Here is an 8,145-nt window from a genome sequence, read left to right on the forward strand (position 1 = left end):
GGAATTCAGGACAGATAAAGCCCTCAGGAACAGTAGTGGGAATAGCAATATCATGAGGGTAGGCATGGTCAGGGAGGGGGAAGGGTGAGAAAGGGGGAGCCCATCACAAGATTAGATATATAGCCCTCCCCCCCAGACCCCATAAGGGACAAATAACAGAAAAGAGAGTGAAGGGAGACCGTGGACAGTGTAAGATATGGAAAAATAATAGCAATATGTTATTGATCAAGGATTCACGAGGGCAGGAGGGTGCGGGATATGGGGGGGAAAGAGGAGCAACATATATACATATGATGGTGCAACATAGGTACAAACATGCCTGCTACAATTGATGTCTGGAATGTACAAGAGCTATAAGAGCCCCCAATAAAGTAACTTTTAAAAAAAAAGCTTAGCTATAAACTAAAATTCTGGAGGTTCAAGTCCATCCAGGAACATCTCAAGAGAAAATCTAGGCTCGTTACTTCTGAAAAACCCACCACGGATACCGTGCGTGAAGGAGGACGAGATTTTGCTTAGGGGCAATGAGTTCATTTTATTGGTGATGGGGCAATTTGGAAAAGGATTTCCGTAATGGTTGACAACCCGAAGAGTATAATCAATGGCACTGAATTATACATGTAAAAGATGTGGAATTAGTGAATGTTTTGTTGTGTATATTTATGCCCAACATTGAAGGGGGAAAACTGCATAAATAACAATGAGTATGGAGAAAAAGAAAATGTTCTAAAATTGATTGTTCAACTCTTCTTGATATGGTCGAACTACTGAATTGTGTGATATGCTGATGCCGTTCCAAGAAAACGATTTTGTTAAATCAACCATTGAGAACCCCGTGGAGCACAGTAGGGGACACACATGAAGTCATCATGAGTTGGGATGTACCCAACAGCAACTGGTGGTTGGTGGCATAGAAGAGCTTGGGCCAGCCTGAGCCAATAGATTTACTCTGAAACAGAAACTACCTTTGTGATGAATGGCACATACTCTCTGCCTTCATGGGAGACACACACCTCTAGTGCTTTTTGTACAAATCTATTAGGACCTAGCTGTATTATTTGCACTCACTCATCAGACCGGTGAGTAACTGGCATGTTGTGGGAAAAGGGACAAAGCTGTCTCCTGAATGTGAACTTGACTGATGCTTCAGTCAAGACATAATTTGAGGAATGTAGCACAGAGGACAAGACTCTGCAAAAAAATGACATTTTGAAAGATGTGAATCTTTTACAATGTCTGTGAAATTCAGTGGCCACCAGTCATAGGAATGTTGAGGAGATAAAAATGAATGAAATAGGAAGACAGGTTTTTAAATGAAAAAAAAAAAGCCTTTAAATTTTTTAACCATCCCTCTTGACTTTCTAAAGGTGTCCTCAAGCACAGGCAGGTCTAACGAGACAATAGTGAGAACACCACCATTCAGAGCTGCCTACCTGGGTCGGCACAGGCAGCAGTCTTTTCCAGCACAAGACTGCCCATTGGTAGACCTACTGAGCTCTCTTATGCAATCTTTTGTGTTAATTTCTAGGTGCTTTTGAGTTATGCAATGATGGGCAAAGGATCAGTTTGTGAAAGGGACTTACGCAAATACGCTTATTCTTGCCTTTTCATTTGGTCTCTTGGTTTTATTTTTGTGTTCCTCTTTCACAGCAGCAGAGGCTCAAGAAAAGCAGAGCAGGAGGAAACTTCCACAAAAGTAACCCAATTCTGAGGAGTTCCCAAGAGGTGGCTGCTGATCAAAGGCACAGCAAAATGAAGAGGAAAAAGTCAACAGGGTTACCTTACGCCTATCAAACAACTCAAAGACAGATGGCTGTCACTCGACATTATGCCACTAAACACATCAATTTTCTCAAAATAACGTATGTGTACAAGGAATTCCATAGAACAGTCTTATATTTTCTGGAAGAAGTTGCAAAAATCACTCCAAATTTCCCTAGAAAATAATAATGTCAATAAGATTGTTTACAACGAATTGGATCATTACATGAAAGGAGGGATGGATGGTGTGTGATGACTCTTATTTCCTTTATTAAAAAGCTACAGTATTGTTAAACAATAATAGCAGATATAACACTAAATCAGAGAAGACCAGGCAGAGACCCAAGTATGTGTAAACATTTGACATCATATCACCAAGAAATTTATAATGGACATGTAGAAGTTGTTGACTTGGAGGATGTTTGATTGTGTGTATTTTTGCCAAAATTGAAAAAAAATACTAACACTGAGTACAAGGAAGAAGAAAATGTTCTAAAATTGATTGTGGTAAAGATTGTACAACTCTTCCTGGTGTGAATGAACTATTGCATTGTATAATATGTGGATGGAGTGCCAATAGAACTTTTTTTCAAAGTTCACAAAATTATTTACACTTTCAAAGGAATTAACAGAAGGCTAATGTATTCGTTAATAGGATGAGTGTCATTTACTTGACCTATACTTTCTTGAGCAGTAAAAATAAGTCTGGAGTTGGGTTTTACCTTGGGTATTGTAAATTACATTAAGATTGTATCACATGAGGAAGAATCTCTTCTGCATGTGGAGAGAAAAATAAACCAACAGTGGTGGAAGACTTGCTTTTTCATTGATAATGGCATAAAGAGTATTAATTAGCTCATTCACATTGCCCACAAAAGTCCGTCAATAGCTAGAAAGAGCCATTGCTGGCAAAGGCCATATGGTTTGGTAAAGCAGAGAGGCAGGAAAAATGAGGGAGACCCTCAATAAGATTGACTGACAATGGCCACAACCATGAACTTCAACATGTCAAAGCTTGGGAGGATGGTGCAGGACTGGGCAATGTTTGGTTTTGTTCTGTTTTACATAAGGTTACCATGGACCAGAGCCAGCTCAATGGCAACTAACCACAGCAACCCAGGATTCTAAGGCAAGGCTGCTGCTCAGCTGGTGGTGGCTCTGCTCATCCCAGAAAGGCTCAGCAGGCCTTGGACCTGGTCCCCAGGAAGGAATATTTTCCTGGCAGTGATTGAGATAGAGCAAAATAGGACAAACACACAAGATAAATGCCGTATGCCTTTTATGACATAGGAAATGACATTCCATGACCTCTGCCGTATTCAATTCATTCTACTCATTGGAAGTGCATCAATAAGCTTAGCTCGTAATGAATGGTAGAGGGTTACACAAAGGCACTAAAACTAGGAGCCAGAGATAATTGACAGACTTTTAGATACTTCCTATGACATCATCCCTGTTTAAATAGCATCCCTATTGTCATCTCCATCATGAGTCTCCATCCTTATCCTCCTTCCTTGTTCCACTTTTCTTCCCTATCATGAATTAGCACATCTGATGAATTTTTTTTAAATACATATCTTCCCAAAGTGTTGTTTTGCTCTCAACTATTTCCTTATCACCTAAAACAGTGTCTGGAATATACTCAATACCAAATACATCTATGTGGAATGTGGAATGAATGAATTACCACAAGGAATATCAATGAGTGCTCTAAAAGTCACTGGGGCCAGGACAGTAGAATGGTACAACTTGAAATAGTACAATAGAGAAGAGTAATCGAAAGGAATGTTTTCATTTGACTCAGAATAAGGCAATTACAATACTTTATTTTTTTATTTTAATACATCATTTTACTGGGGACTTTTACAGCTCTTATAGCAATCCATACATCACTTGTATTAAGCACTTTTATACATATGTTGCCATGATCATTTCCAAAGCATTTTATTTCTACTTGAGTCTTTGGTATCAGCTCCTCTTTTTTCCCCTAACAGTACTTTAGTAACTCATTTTCAGCAACAATTACTTTCCACAATTACCATGTGTGAAGATGGTGATAGATGATTTTGTTAGTCTGCGTTGAATACAGCAACAAATTCATAGACTGATATGTGTGTAAGATAGAACTTCATATCAAAGAAATTGTACATTAAGAAAACATCCCAGCCCAGTCCAGATCAAGTCGGTAAGTCAAATATCAGCCCACATGTCCGATACCAGTCTACAAATGCCTCTTCAGACTCATGCAACACATGCAATGACACTGAGTGCAGGAAGATCACAGGCCAGTGGGTGGGAAGTCTTGTGGATCCAGTGGTGGTGGAAGCATCTCAACACTGATAGGGGTCTCCACGTGACTCCTCCAGCTCCAAGGCTCTGGCTTCCTTCAGCATAGCTCCATGTGGCTTGGCAACAGGACTGTCTCCCAGGGAGTGAGTGTATCTGGCCTCCAGCGAGCTATTTATCTCCATTGCACCTCCAAAATGAGGTCATCAAGCTGCGACCTGATTGACAGGCTGAACTCCACCCCTTCACTCTTAATAGTCTCAAGTTGACGCCAGATTATGTAACTACCACAATGATGAATTAGCAATGTATGACTTCGGAAGAGATCTGAGAGCTTCAGGAATACTGACACCAGATAACAAGCACGGGATGATCTTCTCAGCAACAACCAGAGAGGTTCCACTAGGAGGGATTTTCTGCACTTCCTGGAAGCAAGAAATTCAACTTCAAAGCTGAGTAGGACCCAAGTTTCTTAAAGTGGGAAATCAGCAACGCCTGCTGACAGACTCCCTTTTACCACTGACCAGTGGGAGCCCCTTGTGGGGTTAAGGGTAAGAGGGAACCCCACAAAACATCACAGGTTTGGTAGGCGCAATTGTACAGCGATAATAAGTAGAGATTATAGTAAAGTCATAGAGAGCATGAGAGTTAAAGGATAGAGTCAAGTAATGGAGTCAGACGCAATTCATGGTAGCATATCTCACCTCAACCCAGCTTGATGGTCCTCGTGGAGGGGGCTTAGCCATCAGAGAAGAAGCCGCTGCTTCGTCCTCCTTAACCACCTTCTCCAGCCACCCTCTGGCCAGCCACCCTCTCGAGAACCAGGGAGCCTCGTTATTTATTGCTAACCACGCATCATAATCATACATCACAGAAAGGGGCAATACAATTCATTCTAGAACAAGTTTGATCACTCTAACGTCTCACATAATAAAAACAGACAATTACTATTCTGGGAGGCGTGCAAGTTCCCTGATAGTGGACAATAACCTGAGTCACCCGGAGGGATATTAACATAGGCAATACAATCAATAGGAGAGGAATCACCTAGGGGTGTGCCCATATTGGTTGTGGAATAGACAATGGTGTCTGCTTGATCTAGACAGCTGATAATGGCTAACTAACCTTGGTCACCCTTGGGCGGGTTTGCCCTCTCTGGTATCTCTTGCAACTGAATAGACCACCATTATCCTTATCAGAAGGGAGTGGGTCTTATTCAGGGTGAGTCAGACTAATGGTCTAGCCACTACAGATGGCCAATGTTAAGGAGAATAACCTCTGACTTACTTTCGCTGCCTAAAGAACAGTCACGCTAAAGCAGCTAAGTTTGGTACATATTTTGGGGAGACAACTTAAGAGAAATCCTTCTGTTCCCCACAGCCCCTCTCCTCCCTGGCACAATTGATTTTCCCTGGCCCCTGAGCCAATCCAGCCAGCCAAACCTCCTACGCTGTTGTCCTCTGGGGGCTCTGGTGAATAGCAGATTGCGTGGGATGCTCAGTGCAGACATAATCAGCCCCTAGGCTTCACTTTGACCATTTTTTTTCTTATCTGCTTTGTTCACTGGTGCCCTCCTCATACACACACACACACACACACACACACACACACACACACACTTCACCTCCTCCCATGTAGCACATGTGTACTCAATAACCAAAGCAACAAAAATCCCCACCCACAAGGTTTTATTTTTCACTTAATTTTACTTTATTGGGTTTTGTACTTTTGATCTATTATAATACTTTTATTATCTTTTTCTTATTCTCTCCCACTTTCTCTTCTGCTGTCCTCTTCCAATAGAGCCCCGCCCACCTGAGAATACACAGTCCCCCAGGCAAACACAGGCAGGCTTGTAGTATCTAGCACACCTACCCAAACAAGGGCTTTTGTTTTTAACCCCTTCTGAGCACACAGACACTCTCGCATTCATCCTGCCACGGCAACAGAACTTTAGCACCAAACCCAAGTCCTTTGTCCCTCCTTTTCCCTGCATATCCACTCATTATCTCTCCCGCCCAAATATATTTCCATGAAACTTATTCGTTCTGATTACCCCTCTTAAAGTACATTTCCCCACGATTTTTATAAGACATGCCTGACTTCTGCTCCCATGACCCGCACATACAATTTCCCTAAGGAGTAAGCTTTACTATGTCCTTGTAACTAATAAGCCCCAATACACTTGAGCATTGTTTTACTGTTGCTGGTTATATGATTGTTCTCTCCCACTATTAGGAGTTTCCCATTTTAAATGGGGTGAAAAGGGGATCCATGAAAGCAGCTTAGTGTGGGGTGACTCAGTTGCCTGATTATTTGCAACTATCTCCCCTTTTCCATGTTGGAAGACACCCATGCAGGAGTTGATGGTGCCAAGATCGATGCCACCTGCAGGCCCTTTAGACATGATTGCTTAGCGTATGTGGGGGGAGGTCAGATGCGCAGGCATTCCCCCCCTAAGGGCGATCAGTTGCCAGACTGCTCTGGGCCTGCTCCCTGCTGCTGGAGACAATGGACTACTTCTCTCTGAAGCTTGGGACCATTAGCTTGGTTCCTGTAGGAGGGGTTTATACCCTACTGATAGTGGTTCCTATAGAGACCCAGAGACCACCCCCTCATTTCTGTGTAACCTATAGTGCAGCCCCTCCCTGTGAAGTATGTCTCTACCTGTAATTAGTGGCATGCCCCCAAAAGGTATATAGGCGTGAGTCAGCACTATAGATCTCTCGGACTCTGACCTCCTTGTTGCTCACTCCCTGGTCACTCCCCTCTCTTCCCCCTCTCCCTTGTTCCCTTGCCCTCCTTCCCTTCCCCCTCTCTCCACGTGGACCACCAAGCTGGGCTGAGGTGAGCAATGCTACCATGTAGCGTGTCTGATTGTATTATTGCATTATCTCTCATGCTCTCGATGACTTTAATATAATACTTATATTTCTCAACCATACAATTGTTCATTACTGAACCCAGAAGTAGTATTACTGAACCCGTGGATAGTAGTAGTATTAGCGGTGGGGGCTGGCCCACCACCTCTTCCTTGCCATTTTAATTTAATACTACAGGCGTAGGTCCTGAAGAGCTGAAGTAAGATGCACAGACTACAAAGCTGCTGCCACATAACCCCTATGATAAATACTCTTAGCTATGTCTCCAGAAAAGCATGCGGAATAATTTTTCTGGAGCTTTCCTCTGAGTAAAACGTAATAGTTGCGTGTATGTTTACCTTTAAGTGGGGAGCCCTAGTGGCATAGTGGGTTACGTGTTGAACTGCTAACCCTGAAGTCTTCAGTTCAAAACCACCAGCATCTCTTCAGGAGAGAGATGCGGCTTTCTACTCTCTTCAAGAGTTACAGTCTTGGAAACACACAGGGGCACTGGTACCCTGTCCATTAAGGTTGCTGTGAGCCAGAACTTACTCAATAGTAGTGAGTTCAGTTGCTACCTTTATGCTTCCTACTTAATATGAAGCCATTTTCCAACATAGTCACATTTAAAAATCATTATGATAAATTCCAATTTGGGGGGAATCTGTGGGTCTGCTTCTGTTAGGTATTTTTCAGATGGTTATGAGTATGATTTTTCTACATCTTCACTTGTCTCATGTGTACAATATTTGTAGATAATGTACATCAGAAATGGAGATCATGTCTTCTTTTGTAAAGTAAAAATTGATGTCTTATTTTAGTTGGTAGGCCTCTTAATACTAGTGAGACTTAGATTTTTAAAATTAATTTCTTAGCCATCTACAATTATCTTAAATGTTTTATGTTGTTTCCCTTCTTTACCCTTTTCTATGTGGAAATATCAACCTTTTGCCAAAGAATTTCTGTTACTTCTGTATAAAAAGATTACAGATTACATACATTTTGAAATTTTTATTCTGATGTCCATTTACCTCTGACAATATAATATGTTCATTGTACTATAAAAATAATAGATGATCATTGTTTAAAAACAGAGAACAGGAAAATGCAAAGGAGAAAGTCAAAATCAGTTAAATTGTACAGGGGCTCAAGTGGAAAGCAGATGTTTGGAGAATGATGATGGCAACTTGCAAATGTGCTTGGCACGATGGATGGATGGATGGATTCTGATAAGAGT

Source organism: Echinops telfairi, unplaced genomic scaffold (genome assembly GCF_000313985.2).
Source record: "Echinops telfairi isolate 266 unplaced genomic scaffold, ASM31398v2 ScPeMD7_7417;HRSCAF=8455, whole genome shotgun sequence".
In the NCBI taxonomy this organism is placed as follows: Eukaryota; Metazoa; Chordata; class Mammalia; order Afrosoricida; family Tenrecidae; genus Echinops; species Echinops telfairi.